Source organism: Mesoplodon bidens, assembly GCF_964165515.1.
Source record: "Mesoplodon bidens genome assembly, chromosome: 1".
In the NCBI taxonomy this organism is placed as follows: domain Eukaryota; kingdom Metazoa; phylum Chordata; class Mammalia; order Artiodactyla; family Ziphiidae; genus Mesoplodon; species Mesoplodon bidens.
The window spans coordinates 140695239-140712618 of record NC_138176.1 but is presented as its reverse complement, the minus strand read 5'-3'; the positions used below and the strand labels follow the sequence as shown (position 1 = coordinate 140712618).

The following is a 17380-nucleotide window of genomic DNA, read 5'->3' as shown; positions in this document are numbered from 1 at the left end:
CTTAATATCATGTTTTGCCAACAGATGATTGTATATTTCAGTGTGTCTGAAAATTCCATTTGAAAAATTATATTCTATAAAATAGATGTCCAATTTTTTCCAGTGCTGTGTGAAACTGTAAAAAATCAACTTTATGTAAATAAGAATACTGATATTTAGATAGCCACACAGAATAAATTAGTTAATATCTATGTGTGTGTATACATGTTATACAGACATATAAATATCCATTCTGTTCCACAGCAATTTCTCAAAGGCATATTTCCAAGTATTTTTCCCCCTCTGAATACTCTGTCTTAACACAAACCAAGCAGAAGAAAGTATAATATTTGGCATGATCTAGCAACTGGTACACTGCCTGAAACACAATACATATGCAATAAGTATTAGATGGCTTAATGATTTCCCTTTATTTAAGCCTCAGTGGTATTTACTTCAGAAACCAAACCTCAAAGGTAACAGAAGCATCTACTTCAGCCCTCTCACCATATTTAGTTTCTCTTATTGTCACTGGACAGACCTGCAGGAAAAATCTTTTTCAAAAGTACATCCATCTGCATTTCAAATCAGCATGTTCTTTCTCTTTGAACCATAAATCAACAAAAAACTAACAGGATCTTTTTCTCCTCTGAAATGTTCCTGAGGATTAATTCTGCCCTATGCACGAGGTTCTTTTTTCTGACAGGGCTGGCAACTCAGAGTTTACTCAGCCCAGAGTCCTATGCATCTCTGATGTTGAGAACTGACGGTGTTTCCTCCAAGCTCTCCTGTGCTATCTCTTCAATGTGACAGGTCTTTGTCCACCACTATTCCAAATCTCTTGTTAACCTGTAAAAGTGAGCCTCATGGTATAGAAGAACCTCCTCTGCCCTTAGCTGACAATGCAACGGAAAGCAAAACTCACAAACTCTGAGACCCTATGATGTCATCTCTAAGATTAATGCACTGAAGTTGACAAGCTCTAACGTAGTCTTTAGCCCTAAAATTCTATGTAGCTCAACATTTTAGAAACCCATCTGTTCCCTATATTACTACAGTATTGAACACAGAAAATTCAACCATCTAGAAGGCAGGCCTATACCTTTTGACATGTTAACTCTCAAAATTTTAATATGTTCCCTGACAGAGCTGCAAAAGACATAAACAATGGTTCTTTAAACATTATACTAAAGATTCCTTTCCCTATGTCACCCTCCGTTACCTTATTTCACCAACTGCTTACGTTAGAACTTCTGGCTAAGCAGCATGATTTAGTAGAGGAACCTGAACTTTTTTTTTTTAATTGAAGTATAGTTGATTTACAATGTTGTGTTAGTTTCAGGTGTAGAAGAAAGTGATTCAGTTATACATATACATCCACAGATTCTTTTTCATATTCTTTTCCATTATAGGTTATTACAAGATATTGAATATAGTTCCCTGTACTATACAGTAGGATCTTGTTGCTTATCTATTTTATACATAGTAGTTTGTATCTGCTAATCCCAAACTCCTAATTTATCCCTCCCCCACCCCCTTTCCCCTTTGGTAACCATAAGCTTGTCTTCTATGTCTGTGAGTCTATTTTTGTTTATAAATAAGATCATTTGTAACATATTTTAGATTCCACATATAAGTCATATCATATGATATTTGTCTTTCTCTGACTTATTTCACTTAGTATGATAATCTCTAGGTCCATCATGTTGCTATAAATGACATTATTTCATTCTTTTTTATAGCTGAGTAATATTCCATTGTATATATGTACCACATCTTCTTTATCCATTCCTCTGTCAATGGACATTTAGGTTGCTTCCATGTCTTGGCTATTGTGAATAGTGCTGCTATGAACATTGGGGCACATGTATCTTTTCGAATTACAGTTTTCTCCGGATACATGCCCAGGAGTGGGATTGCTGCATCATGGTAACTCTATTTTTAGTTTTTCAAGAAACCTCCATGCTGTTTTCCATAGTGGTTTCACCAATTTACATTCCCACCAACAGTGTAGGAGGGTTCCCTTTTCTCCACACCCTCTCCAGCACTTATCATTTGTGGACTTTTTAATGATGGCCATTATGAACAGTGTGAGGTAATACCTCATTGTAGTTTTGATCTGCATTTCCCTGATAATTAGTGATATTGAGCATATTTTCATGTGCCTATGGGCCATTTGAATGTCTTCTCTGGAGAAATGTCTAGGTCTTCTGCCCATTTCTTGATTGGGTTGTTTGGTTTTTGTTACTGAATTGTATAAGCTGTTTGTATATTTTGGAAATTAAACCCTTGTTGGTCACATTGTTTGCAAATATTTTCTCCCAGTCCATAGGTTGTCTTTTCATTTTGTTTACAGTTTCTTTTGCTGTGCAAAAGCTTATAAGCTTGGTTAGGTCCCATTTGTTTATTTTTGCTTTTATTTCTATTGCCTTGGGAGAACAACCTAAGAAAACATTTCTACAATTTATGTCCAAGAATGTTTTGCCTACAGGAACCTGAACTTTTGAGTCTGACTGACCTGGCTCTAAATCTTAGCTCTGCCATTTATTAGCTGTATAACTTCATGCAAGTTACTTAACTCCTCTGAGACTATTTCCTTACCTATCAAATGAGGATAATGATACCAACCTTAAAGGAGTATCGTGAGGTGTAAATCAGAAAAATGCATGTAAAGTTTCTTAAAAACAGCAAACAGGAAAGCACAGTCAGTTGGTTTTGCCATACCTTTGTTCTGAACTGATACACATCTACACATTCAACAACTGTTAACTGAGCATCTGCTAAGTACCAGATATGTTATCAGGTTCTGGGACACAGAATAAAGCATAAGACACATCCAGTAAGGTGTCCACAGCCTAGGAGAAAGGACATATATGACAGAAGCTAATGATGTCATTAACCACGTGATAAGTGCTACACCACAGATGGATACAAGCTCTGGCTCTGCCCAGAGGTAGGAGGTAGAAAGAGAAGATGATGTCTGAGCTGGGTAAAGTCTGAGTTAGTTATCACCCAAGGAAGATAGTGGAGCAAGGGCTCAGCCTCATGAAATGCAAGGTGAGTTTGAAGAAAAACAAACAGTAAAAACAGTTTTTATTCATTTAAATATATTCTATTTCAGTAATCCTTCCTCTCCCCCATTCCCATCCAAATACGCACACATACTCTCAAAGGAGACAATGCTATTTCCACTATCAAAAATAAATCGAAATCCAAAATGATTCCTTTCCAGCCTTGTGTTTGTTTGTTCATTTTTCAACCAAATAAGGTTTGTTTAAAATCTACTGTATACCAAGTGCTGTGACAGAGATACAACAGTGCAAGGGAAAACACAGGCACTGCCTTCTTGGAGCTTACACTCCAGTGGGCTTTCTCTCTAATGCCTTAAAGAGCCCTCCCCTGAAACATCCTTCTCAAATGCCACACAGAGGACAGGGGTGTACCCAGGTTATTCATATTCAGGTTATTTGATTACAGAAAATGAGATCTGGGCACTCCAATAATTAGAAATCACTAGGTCCAAACCTCTCTACTGATGATATAAATATCAGAGTCCAAAAAAGCTGAGCTGACAAATACTACCTCTCCCTCTTTGTTCATTAATACTATTACCAGTATCTTAATTTTTAAAAACTAACTACTCACCATAGCAATTTTTTAAGAACTCTAGGCTAAAATTATGGGTTGTTTTTTTTTTCAATGTCATTCAGAAGGTAAGGTTTCACACACACAAACACACAATCACACAGTCCTTTTTTCAATGTCATTCAGAAGGTAAGGTTTCACACACACAAACACACAATCACACAGTCCTTTAACTTTTAAAACTGCACCCCCGGGCTTTCCTGGTGGCACAGCAGTTGAGAAGAATCCGCCTGCTAACACAGGGGATACGGGTTCAAGCCCTGGTCCGGGAAGATCCCACATGCTGCGGAGCAACTAAGCCTGTGCACCACAACTACTGAGCCTGCGCTCTAGAGCCCGCGAGTCACAACTACTGAGCCTGTGTGCCTAGAGCCCATGCTCCGCAACAAGAGAAGCCACCGCCATGAGAAGCCCGCACACCGCAACGAAGAGTAGCCCCTGCTGGCTGCAACTAGAGAAAGCCCGCACACAGCAACAAAGACCCAACATAGCCAAAAATAAGTAAATAAATTTATTTTTAAAAAAACAAAAAAAAACTGCACCCCCACTCAGTATTTCATTTCATTAAATGAGTTCGTACCCATAAAGCACTCAGAAGAGTACGTGGCACTTAAGAGTCATGTTAAGTGTTTCCTCCTAGTGTTATCATTTTAACTTATTTTTTGTAGTGTTACTATTAATCACTAAGAAATTAAAATGTGCAAGAGTCCCGTAGCAAGTACCACTTTATAAATAAATTAAAAAAAGCAAAGAGAATGTAACCAATATAACAACAACAACAATAATAATACCTTTGAGACTAGAAATCTAGTGTCTTTACTCCCAGACTTCTATAGTAAAAGTCTGGCTACATTAGATAGCTGACAAACTACATTAAAATTTTTATTTTTATTGATTTATAATTTATACCTTGTGTACATCCAGTGAGAAACTGAGACACCTTACAATAAAAATACATGAACAGGGCTTCCCTGGTGGCGCAGTGGTTGAGAGTCCGCCTGCCGATGCAGGGGACACGGGTTCGTGCCCCGGTCCGGGAGGATCCCGCATGCTGCGGAGCGGCTGGGCCCGTGAGCCATGGCCGCTGGGCCTGCGTGTCCGGAGCCTGTGCTCCGCAACGGGAGAGGCCACAGCAGTGAGAGGCCCGCGTACCGCAAAAAAAAAAAAAAAAAAAAAAAAAAAAAAAAAAAAAAAAAAAAAAAAAAAAAAAAAAAAATACATGAACAATAGCAGCACTATTTATCATAGCTAAGATATGGAAACAACCTAAATGTCCATCAACAGATGAATGGATAAAGAAGATGCAGTACATATATACAATGGAATAGTACTCAGCCATTAGAAAAAGAATGAAATAATGCCATTTGCGGCAACATGGATGGACCTAGAGATTATCATATAAGTGAAGTAAGTCAGAAAAAGAAAGACAAATACCATATATCACTTATATGTGGAATCTAAAGTATGACACAAATGAATTTATCTATGAAACAGAAACAGACTCACAGACATAGAGAACAGACTTGTGGTTGTCAAGGGGGAGTGGAGTGGGGGAAATGGATTGGGAGTTTGGGATTAGCAGATGCAAACTATTACATATAGAATGGATAAACAACAAAGTTCTACTGTATAGCACAGGGAACTATATCCAATATCCTGTAATAAAACATAATGGAAAAGAATATGAAAAAGAATATATATATATAACTGAATCACTCTGCTGTACAGCAGAAATTAACACAACATTGTAAATCAACTACACTTCAATAAATTTTTTAAAAATACATGAACAAAATTTAACCAAGGATGTGTGAGACTTATGCACTAAAAACCAAAAAATGTTGTTGAAAGAAATTAAAGAAGACCTAAATAAAGGTAAAGTCATCCATGTTCATGGACTGAAATTCCTAATATTGCTAAAATGACAAACTTTCCAAATGGCTCTATAGATTCAACGCAACTCTATCAAAATTCCAACTGCCTTTTTTTTTCTTTTTTTGTACAAATGGACAAGCTGATCCTAAAACTCATACAGTAATGCTGAATAGCCAAGTTAATCTTGGGGGAAAAAAAAAGGTTGGAGGACTCACATTCCCCATTTCAAAACTTACTACAATATTATAGTAATCCAAACAGTGTGGTATATTACATAAAGATAGATACACAGACCAACAACATGGAATTGGGAGTCCAGAAAGAAACCCATATATCTATGGTCAACTGATTTTTGACGAGCATGCCAAGACCATTCCATGAGGAAAGAGTAGTCTTTTCAATAAATGGTGCTGGGACAACTGGATATGAATGAATTTAGACCCCTACTTCACACCACAAACAAAAATGATTTCTAAATGGATCAAAGACTTAATGTAAGAACTCAAATCAAGAAACTCTCAGAAGGAAACGTAGCTGTAAATTTTCATAATTTTAGATTAGATAATAGTTTCTTAAACATGAAACCAAGGGCACAAGCAACAAAAGAAAAATAGATAAATTGGACTTCAACTTAAAAACTTCTGTATGCCTAAGGACACTATGTGGAAAGACAGCCCCAGAATGGGAGAAAATATTTGCAAATGATATACCCAATAAGAGTCTAGTATCCAGAATATATAAAGAACACTTACAACTGAACAACAACAAAATTTTAACAGGTAATGGACTTAAATAGGTATTTCTCCAAAGATGTACAAAAAGCTAATAAACATATAAAAAGATGCTCAGCATCACTAGTTATTAGAAAAACATAAGTCAAAAGCACAATGAGATCCTACTACACACACACTAGGTTATAATCAAGAAAAAAAAAAGGAAAATAAGGATTGACAAGAATATGGAAAGACTGGAACCCTCAAATACTACTAGTGTAAAGCGGTGCAGTCACTGTGAAAAACATTTCAGCAGTTCCTCAAAAGTTAAACACAGAGTTAAGCTATGACCCAGCATTTCCACTCTTAAGTACATACCCAAGAGAACTGAAAACATATATTCACATAAAAACTTGTATACTAATGCTCATTGTGGTATTAGTCATAAGAACCAAAAAGTGGAAACGATCCAAATGCTCATACACTGATGAATGGTGATAGATACATATAGATATATAGATATATAGATATATAGATATATATCCATACAACAGAATGTTATTCCACCATAAAAAAGAATGAAGTACTGATACATAGTACAACATGACTGAACTTTGAAAACATTATACTAAGGAAAAGAAGCCAGGCACAAAAGGCCACATGTTGTATTGATTCCATTTATATGAAAGGTCCAGAATAGGCAAATCAACAGAGAAAAAAAGTAGATTACTGTTTGGATGGGATGAAGGAAGAATGGGGGGGGGGGCAGGGGAGAGAGTATAGGGTTCTTTTTTGAGTGATATAAATCTTCTGGAATTAGATAGTGGTGGTGGTTATACAACATTGTAAATATACTGATACTAAAAACCACAGTATTGTGCTCTTTAAAATGGTTCAAATGGTGTTTTTTATGTTACCTGCATTTATTCTCAATAAAAGAAATTTAAGGGAAAATACAGGCATAACATGTAAACAATATACAGATGAGAATTAAAAGTAAAAGGAGAAATTAGAAACCAAAAGGAAGGAATAAAATAGAGTGGAACCAAAGCTTATGTGGAGGTTGGTTCTCACATCAGCATGTACAGCAGAAACTGAATATAATCAAAATTAGCCTTGAACATTCCACAGAAGACATGGCCATACTATCTCTGGATAAGTCCAACATAGCATCAGCAAAAATGTCCACTAGCACTGGAAGTTATATTAGTTAGCTTTTGATGAGAATGACCACCACCAAAAAACCCCTCTCCATAACTACTAGCATAACAACCATAAAAATGTATTATTGCTCCTGATTCTGCTGGGTGGGCAATTCGGGCCTGCATGTCTAGGATGGCCTCACTCACATTTCAAGCACTTGCAGGCTATCAGCCAGGACACCTCACTTCCCTTCCATGTGGTCTCTTCAACAGGACAACTTGGATTTATACATGTACTTCTCAAGGTTCCAAGAGCAGTAAGAGAGACCAAGCCCCAATACACAACACATTTCATGTCTCTGAATGATTTACCTTTGCTATTATCTCATTGGCCAAAGCAAGTCACATGGTCAAGCCCAGATTCAGAATTGGAGGTGATTCTTCAAGGTGGAGTACGTACGGGGAAAGGAATTACGGAGGACTTTTTGCGAACAATCTAACAATCCATCAGAGAGAAAAACAGATTTTTGGTTATTTGATTTAGTATCAGATAAAGAATCAATAGTTGGTTTGGACTCAAGAGAAAAAACTTATCTTTAACCACTAAAATCACACTTGGCACTATGAGATGCTCATGGGAAAACCTTGGCAGACTAAGACAAGGGAGCGGGAGGTTCCTGCATCTCCCAATGCACACACCCTCTGGGGCATATGCTCCCAGAGTAAAATGGTGAATAGAAGCATGGACACTCTTTAAATTGTTGTTTCTCTAAAAATAGAGCTACCATATGATTCAGCAATTCCACTCCTGGGCATATATCTGGAAAAATCGTAATTTGAAAAGACACATGCACCCCAATGCTCACTGCAGCACTATTTACAATAGCCAAGACACAGAAGCAACCTAAATGTCCATCGACAGAGGACTGAATAAAGAAGATGTGGTACAGGGGCTTCCCTGGTGGGGCAGTGATTAAGAATCTGCCTGCCAATGCAGGGGACATGGGTTCGAGCCCTGGCCTGGGAAGATCCCACATGCCACAGAGCAACTGAGCCCGTGCGCTGCAACTACTGAGCCTGTGCTCTAGAGCCTGTGAGCCACAACTTCTGAGCCTGCGTGTCACAACTACTGAAGCCCACGCGCCTAGGGCCCGTGCTCTGCAACAAGAGAAGCCACCGCAATGAGAAGACCACGCACCACAAGGAAGAGTAGCCCCCGCTCGCCACAACTAGAGGAAGCCCACACGCAGCAACAAAGACCCAATGCAGCCAAAGATAAATTAATTAAATGAATAAATTTATTTTAAAAAACAGAAGACATATATACAATGGAATAGTACTCAGCCATTAAAAAAAGAAAAATAATGCCATTTGCAGCAACATGGATGGACATAGAGATTATCATACTAAGTGAATTAAGTCAGAAAAAGAAAGACAAATACCATATGATATCACTTATATGCAGAATCTAAAATATGACACAAATGAACTTATCTATGAAACAGAAACAGACTCACAGACTTTGAAAACAAACTTATGGTTACCAAGGGGAAAGGTGGGGGGGGTGGATAAATTAGGAGGTTGGGATTAACATATACACACTACTATATATAAAATATAATCAACAAGGGCCTACTGTATAGCACAGGGAACTCTACTCAATATTCTGTAATAACCTATATGGGAAAAGAATATGAAAAGAATGGATATATGTATATGTATAACTGAATCACTCTGCTGTACACCTGAAACTAGCACAACATTGTAAATCAACTATACTCCAAAATAAAAGAATAATTAAATTTTTAAAAAGTGGTCCAAGCTTCAAATGTTGTTTCTTTCTCTCTTTTCTTTGTTAACTCATAGAGTTTAATTCCCCTAAGTTGAATGCACAGATGCTACAATGCTACTACACACTGATAATCAGAGCATTAAATTTGGAGCTTCTCAAAATCCAGGGAACAAAGGATAACATAATGCTTCACAGGATAATAATTTTTTATCATAAGATACACACCAGTTGATCAAAAGAAAAACTTTCCCTGTCATTAAATTCTAAGGACAAACTAGTTTATAGGATCATAAAGGACAATGAAAGATATTACATGATACATCTTCAACAGAAATTTGGGCAGAAATTATAAAAACATTCCTCACCTAGCTATTTCTTATATTAACACTTGATAACAGCTTAGTAAATAAAGCCTGATAAAAGCATTTCCCTCTGGGCTGAGCTAGACAGGTTTCCTTGTTAACTCAAGAAACAGGAGTACAGTACAGAATTAGGTAAATAGAAATGATCCTTGGGCTACATCTGTTAAACACTATCTTCTTTTTTTTCTCCCCAAATCAAAAGAGTTTTTATTGCATCTTTAAAATATCACAAACAAGGGGCTTCCCTGGTGGCGCAGTGGTTGGGAATCCGCCTGCCGATGCAGGGGACACAGGTTCGTGCCCTGGTCCGGGAAGATCCCACATGCCACGGAGCAGCTGGGCCCATGAGCCATGGCCGCTGAGCCTGCGCATCTGGAGCCTGTGCTCCACAGCGGGAGGGGCCACAGCAGTGAGAGGCCCGCGTACCGCAGAAGAAAAAAAAAAAAATATTTATATATATATATATATATATATATATCACAAACGAGTCCGAAAATCATTTGGCATCTTGCTGTTTCTATACCCTGATCACTCAGATCTTATTCATCAGCCTGCTGAACTGTTCCTTTTTCAGAAACATAGATACCATCCAAAAATTTTCTGATATTCTTGTTTTTAACTGTTGTAGCTTGCTGAATCAAAGCAGCTGAATTTGACACAAGTTCAATGTCATTTCCTTCAATAATCAACTCATCTTTCTGGGCTTGAGATACTGAGCAAGCAACGCCGGGCCTCATCCAAACCCTGCAGATATATTTTTCACCCAAAAAATTTTGGATTTCAACAAGAGAACCATTCTCCTGAATAACAACACTGATGGGGAAGTGAGCAAGCACAGACCTCATCTAGTAACAGAAGCCCAGTGTAACACCCTTGATTGTGTTCTGTACATGACTACATGTCGTGCGAACAGTCGCTAGTTCCATTCTATTTCCCCACCATTTGTCAACCTGGAGCCTCTTCTTTTTCTTTCCAAGGAGACTGAGTTCTACACTAATGTGATTGAAGTCCCTCCACAGGGTGCCTCTAGGGCCCTTCACAATAACTGTGCATCCCTTCAAAGTAATGACATTTTATGGAATGTCAACAGTCTGATTGCTGAGAATGGTCTTCATTCTCGCAGTAGATGTGGCAAAGAGTATTAAACACTATCTTAAGTTCATTTTCAACAAAAGTTGAATGAAATTCAGTTTAAGACTTACCCTCCAATATGTGACAGAAATGTAAATATTACATTAATGATAAAATAATCAATATATTTGTTGTAAAAATGTTTGAAGGCTAATAGGTACCACCTTCCTGATAGGCCAAGTATTTTCAGATATACCCTCCTGAAAGAACTAATGTAACAAAAAACAGCAACAGTTCCAAAGATCTATAGCTTCACACTAGAAACATTTACATTTTGAGATTCTGACTTCATCTGACTTACGTCTTGCTTCTTGACATCATGATAGTTCTGCTAACTTTGAATTAACAGTCCTCAGACTGCTATATATAAGAATTACTAAGACCCTAGCAGATGTCCTTTTCAGTATTATTTCCACCAAATCAGAAAGCTGTAAAAGGCAGAGTGGCGACAGATGTGGTTCTCAATTCACAATATGAATTGGATGAGTAGACACCAATAATTTAAACGAGTGAAATAGCAAAGCAGATTCAAAGCAAGTGAACAAAAAAACTTCCAAGGCTGTAAAGACACTCTAAGACAGGGTACTGCATTTCTTCACACCGCCATCCTCACCAACCACACACAAAGCACAGATCCCAGGAAGGCTGATGAAAATAGTTGCTTCAATACCACCAAATGTACACTTGAACTTAATCAAAATACATTTAAAATTACCATTTATTAAATGTAGTTCTTTACATTATATTTTCAAATTGAAGTAACAGTGGCTCAAAAAGCATAAAAGGCAAAACTTCTACCTCTCAGCTGGAATTCCAGAACACGTGCCTGATCTAGGATCTACTGAATTGATCAAAACATCAAGTCATACTGGTATAGGAACCTGGATGAGGAAGTGGCACATTCATTCACATTCCCTTCTTAGCTCTGCCCAGGACCTGCCAAACTTGCTACCCATATCAAAATCTAAGAAACTGAATTTATCAGCTTTTCTATCATTACAAGAAAAACTGAACACCACCAACAGAGATAGAGTAGTTCCAAAGAGGTCTCTCCTCTACAACAGAAGTTGAATGAGCCCAATACAGAGGCATTCAGTCTGCCCAGTGTCACAACAGAACTCATTTTCTTCCCTACCCTGGAGATGGCTGAAACTGTTCCAGTGGTAAATATACCTCTTCATTCCAAAATGAGAAATAAAACACAGCACCCAAGTACCCCTGAAGAAGGTAACACACTGACTAAGTTTATTCTAAATTCTCAATCCCATCCTCTCTTGCCATTTCAAACATTTCTGGCCTACAGTTTCCCCCTCTTTGGTGCACCTGTTCCTTCTCTACTAGATCATCCCCTTTGGTACAGTAGCATCACTTACGTTCCCAAACATAAACTTTGCCATGACCCACATTCACCTCCAGCTACCATATCACTTCTGAGTCCCTTTACAGCAAAAGCTCTTGAAAGACAGGATTAGGGTTGCAGTCCCTGCTTCTCAATTCATGTGCTTTCCTCAAACTGCTCCAGTTGGGCTTCTGTCTCCATCATTCTACTAAGACTGCATTTGTCAAAGTCACCAAGAACAGCCTTGTTGCCAGACCCAATGGTCACTTCCCAGTTCTTGTCTCTCCCAACAGTGTTAAACACAGCTGACCATTCTCTCCTTGAAATGCTTAGATTCTCTTGGTTCTCTGGGACACCAAAGTTTCCTGGATTTTTCTCCAATCTTAGAGCCTGCACCTTCTCAGTCTCCTTTGCTGGCTTCTATTTTTCTGCTTTACTTCTAAACACTGGTGTGCACCAGGGCTCTATCCTGGTCTTGCTTCGCTTCTTCATCTATACCTCCTCCTCAGGGGCTGCCTCATCCAGTTGGATGGTTTGAAATACCATCTATAGGTTGAAAACCCTGAAATCTACATCTTTAGCCCTGTCCCCAAGAACCTCAGATTTATATATTCAACTGCAAACCTGACATCTTTATTTGACTATCTAACAAGTATCTCAAACATAACATGGCTAAAACAGAGTGCTAGATAGTCCTCTAAAATTTGTTCTTTACCTAGTCTTTGCTATCTGAGTAAATGGCCTCACCATCTGCCCAGCTGCCCAGCCAAAAATCTAAGAGTTGTCTTTGATTCATTCCTCTCTCTCATACCTCAATTCTAATCCATCAGCATGGTCTTCAGACTGTACCTCCAAAATATTCTAAACTTGAATATTCAAGTCTCTACTTCGCTTTTCTCCCATTAATGCAGTAGATTGATTGCACTAATGGCCCTGATTTTTCACGCCTCTCTGCATCTTTTCACACCTCTCTGTATCCCTGCTCTTTGGCAATGCCCTCCTATACTAACTGTGGATGTACTCTTGCAACTTGCCTTGACCAGTGGGACAGTAGCAAATTTGACACAAGCTAAGGATTAAAAATCTGCTTACTCATTTCTACTTCCTTTTTGCTTCTTTGTGATCACCATGAGACTATGACTGGGCCAGCCTGAGAATAAGCCCAGGCTAGCCTACTAGAGGGATGTAACATAAACACACAGAGGAGAGCAAAGTTGTCCCAGCCATCTCAGCCGAGGCCATCCTAGATGGCTGACAGCCAGCTGGCCCTATCAAACACATCAGGAAAGCCAGGCAATATGGCAGAACTACCTACCTAACCGACAGCTGATCATAGACATGGGGAAGCCCAGTCAAGATCAGCTGAGCCTGGCCCAGAACGGCAGAACTACCCAACCATCCCACTGACTCAAGCAAAAATAAATTCTTATTCCTATGTGCCACTAAGTTTATGGGGATGTTTGTTGCATGGCATTACTGTGGCAATAACTGATACAGCCACCATCATCCTTTGTCAGGACTATAGCATCCTCCTACTAGGTCTCACTACTTCCTTCCTTATCTTCTTATAATCCTTTCTCCATTCATCAGTCAACACAAACTTTTAAAAACATAAATCAGCTTATGTCCTCAGTCCTACTTAAACCCCCTAATGGCCTCCCTGCACTTAGACTAAAACTCTCTTAACTTAGTACATCACCTACTTGTCCAACCTCATCTAGTACCACTCTCTCCCTGACCCACTATGCATCAACCACACCAGCCTTCTTCCTGTCCTTCACACACAGCAAACTCACAGCATGGGGAAGCCTTTACAGATCATGTTCCCTCTATCTAGAAAATCACTCCACCTGTTCCCTCTTGCTCACTCTCTAACCAATAACTTCTTATAACTCATATTTCAGCCTAAATATCACTTTCGCAAAAAGGTCTTCCCTTGACCACACAATCTAAAATAGATAAGCAGTCATTCTGGTTAAGTTAAAACAGGGATTTTAATTTTCTGCATGATACTTATCACTATGTGACATTTTTATTGATTGTTTTTAATTGTGTGATCTCCCCACTGATTGTGAGTTCCACACGAGTAGGAAACTAGTCTGTGTATTCACCACTGGATCCTCAGCTCCTAAAATAGTTTCTTCACATAGTAAGTACTCACTAAATACTTGAAGAATGCTACCTGACATGGAATAAATAAAAGATCCGATCCTTTCTGAGATCAGTGGGGGTTTTTTTCATATTTATTTTATTTATTTAGTTGCACCGGGTCTTGGTTGCAGCATGTGTGCTCCTTAGTTGTGGCCAGTGGGCTGCTTTGTTGCAGCCTGCAGGCTCCTTAGTTGTGGCATGGGAACTCTTAGTTGCGGCATGCATGTGGGATCTAGCTCCCTGACCAGGGATTGAACCCGGGCCCCCTGCATTGGGAGCGTGGAGTCTTAACCACTGTGCCACCAGGGAAGTCCCTGAGATCAGGTTTTTACAAAGAGAAAGAGCCAGGCAAGCTGAAATGGCAAGGGAAAAAAGACACACTGATTCTGAGAGGAAATTTTAGAAGCAAAGAACAAAATAAACTCCCCTAATATAAAATGAAGTTAAGCGTGTAGACTCTAAAAACAGCCTAGAATGGAAGCCTGGCTCTGTTCCTTCCTAGCTGTGTAAACATGGATACACCACTCACCTCTCTGAGCTTGTCTCCTCATCTATAAAATGGGGTAATAATTACTACTTCACAGAGTTGTTGTAGAAATTAAATATATATAAAGCGCTTAGCACAGTACATGGATCACAGTAATTACTCAACACTAGTGATGGCAATGATGGTGGTGGTGGTGGTGATATCTAAATCAGCCCTGCTATGACTGATGAAATTGGCATAATCCACAGTATCTCACTCAACCTGTTAGTCTACCTAATTTTTCTTCAGTTTTTAGCCATTCCAAATTGTCCCTTCTCACCAAGAATGGAATGAGCATAGGACCAGGAATCCGAAGAGCTGGGTTCTGGCTCTGGTTCTGCCACTAACTAGCTGGATCACCTTAGGCAAGTCACCAACTTCCCAGACCTGAAAGTTACCTTGTCATCAGCTCTGTCCATCCCCAAAGCAGAAGGTGCAGTAAACATTCTGAGAAGAAGTGGAGGTATTGGCGTAATGCAGAGACAGGGATGCAGGGAGACAGGCTGGCAGATAATCTGCTCCGCTCCATTGCAGACCACAAACAAGAATATCTAAACACCTTACCTCACTCAAAGCATCCCAAGCTGTTCCAGAGCCCTTGAAACCTGTTAGATTACACCAGACCATAATCTCACAAGGGCAGGGACAGGGGCTGATTTTATTCTCTACTGCAGGACCAGTGGCCAGCACAGTGGCCAAATTATACTATCACAGTATGTGTTTACTGCATGCTTGCTGAATAAACAAATATATTTGGGAAAATCTGGGTTAAACAATGCCAAACTCGTTCCTTGTGTGCATTTCTCAAAACCTTTAATACGTGAATAGGCTCTGTGAATCATATAGAATGCAGTATTCCCCACCCTTATTTGATCATAGAACTCATTCTACTTCCCTTGAACCTCATTAACCTGATTAATATCTCCCAGAGTTGTAGTATTCTATAGAACAGCTTGAGAAACATCTTTAGCTTATTTTGTTTTTTTGTTTTTTGTTTTTTTTAGCCATGCCACGTGACTTGCAGGATCTTAGTTCCCCAACCAGGGACGGAACCTGGGCCCTTGGCAGTGAAAGTGCAGAATCCTAACCACTGGACCACCAGGGAATTCCCAAGCTTACATAATTTAAGTCATTTTTACCATCATGAAATAAACATCTTACTCTTTATACATAAGGTAATTAAAAGGCCAACTACTTTGATTCACATCTAGTATGCAGTTGTTTTCCCCCAGCATCCTACACTTTCAAATCACCTGTCACCAGGCAGGGCCTCAATCTCTCCCATCTCCTAAGTAGCAGAGGTCCTGCCTCGTTTCTCTGCCCTGCTCCCTGCACCCTCACAACCAGTCTGCTCTGCAAATCCTCCCACCTTTTCTCCCACTATCCCTTCTCTCTGCATCCTCAGTCTTATTATGGACTTCCTTCAACTGCTTTAATTACTCCTCTTCTCCTTCTTATAATCAACCCGACAGAGTTTCAGTCTTGTAATTTACAATATCATCCTATGCCTGAAAACTTCAAAGTCTTCTCCCTTTAATAATAAAGGCTGGGGCTTCCCTGGTGGCGCAGTGGTTGAGAGTCCGCCTGCCGATGCAGGGGACACGGGTTCGTGCCCTGGTCCGGGAAGATCCCACATGCCGTGGAGTGGCTGGGCCTGTGAGCCATGGCAGCTGAGCCCGCACATCCGGAGCCTGTCCTCCGCAACGGGAGAGGCCACAACAGTGAGAGGCCCACGTACCGCAAAAATAAATAAATAAATAATAATAATAATAAAGGCTGGTGGGGACTTCCCTGGTGGCGCAGTGGTTAAGAATCCATCTGCCAATGCAGGGGACACAGGTTTGAGCCCTGGTCCGGGAAGATCCCACATGCCGCGGAGCAACTAAGCCTGTGCGCTACAACTACTGAGCCTGCGTTCTAGAGGCTGTGAGCCACAACTACTGAAGCCTGCGTGCCACAACTACTGAGCCCACACGCCTAGAGCCTGTGCTCCGCAACAAGAGAAGCCACCGCAATGTGAAGCCCGTGCACCACAACGAAGAGTAACCCCCGCTAGCTGCAACTAGAGAAAGCCCACGTGCAGCAACAAAGACCCAGCACAGCCAAAAATAAAATAATTAATTTTTAAAAAAATTATAAATAAAAAATAATAAAGGCTGGTCCTTCGCTTGCATTCTCCACACTAGATCCTCCTTAGGGTTATTCTTTAATCTTAAGTACATATAATCATGTCAAATCCCATCTGGGTCCCCTCTTCCCATCCTACCATTTATTTCCAAGAGTTCAAGCAACTAAACGTTTTCACATCCCCATGCCTTTGTTTGAGTTGTTCTCTCTGCCTAGAAGAGCACCTGTTGAAATCCTACTCATTTTCTAAGGTCCTGATCATAGGTAATCTCTTTTATGAAGTCTCCCTTATATCCCACTCTGGCCACAATTAGCTACTCCTTTTAACTACCTCAAGGCTACTGCACAACTTATCACAGACACAGAAAGTTAGTTGTACATATGAATGCAGAGATGGAAGAGCTGGAAGAGAAGACCATGAACCAGGTGAGTCTATCAAGCAGAATGACCAAGAGGTTGGTGACAAAAGGAGAAACCAGAAGGGTATTTGCATGAATGGCTTGAACGCTAAAGGAGAAAGGGTTTTGGTAAGACCTGGAAGCAGCAAAGGGAGGCCATGAGAAGGCTACAGCAGAGACAGCTGCAGAAACGGGAGTGT

The 17380-nt window shown here is 39.7% G+C and overlaps 1 protein-coding gene and 1 pseudogene across 4 annotated transcripts in view; both read right to left on the bottom strand.

Annotated features, from left to right (window-relative positions):
• The window catches only part of TEC (tec protein tyrosine kinase), a 156127-nt gene that overhangs the window by 124258 nt on the left and 14489 nt on the right, over positions 1-17380 (bottom strand). The window lies entirely within an intron of this gene.
• LOC308619820 (large ribosomal subunit protein uL6-like) lies at positions 10005-10641 on the bottom strand (annotated as a pseudogene). The gene has a single exon. The product of its transcript is annotated as a large ribosomal subunit protein uL6-like (transcript).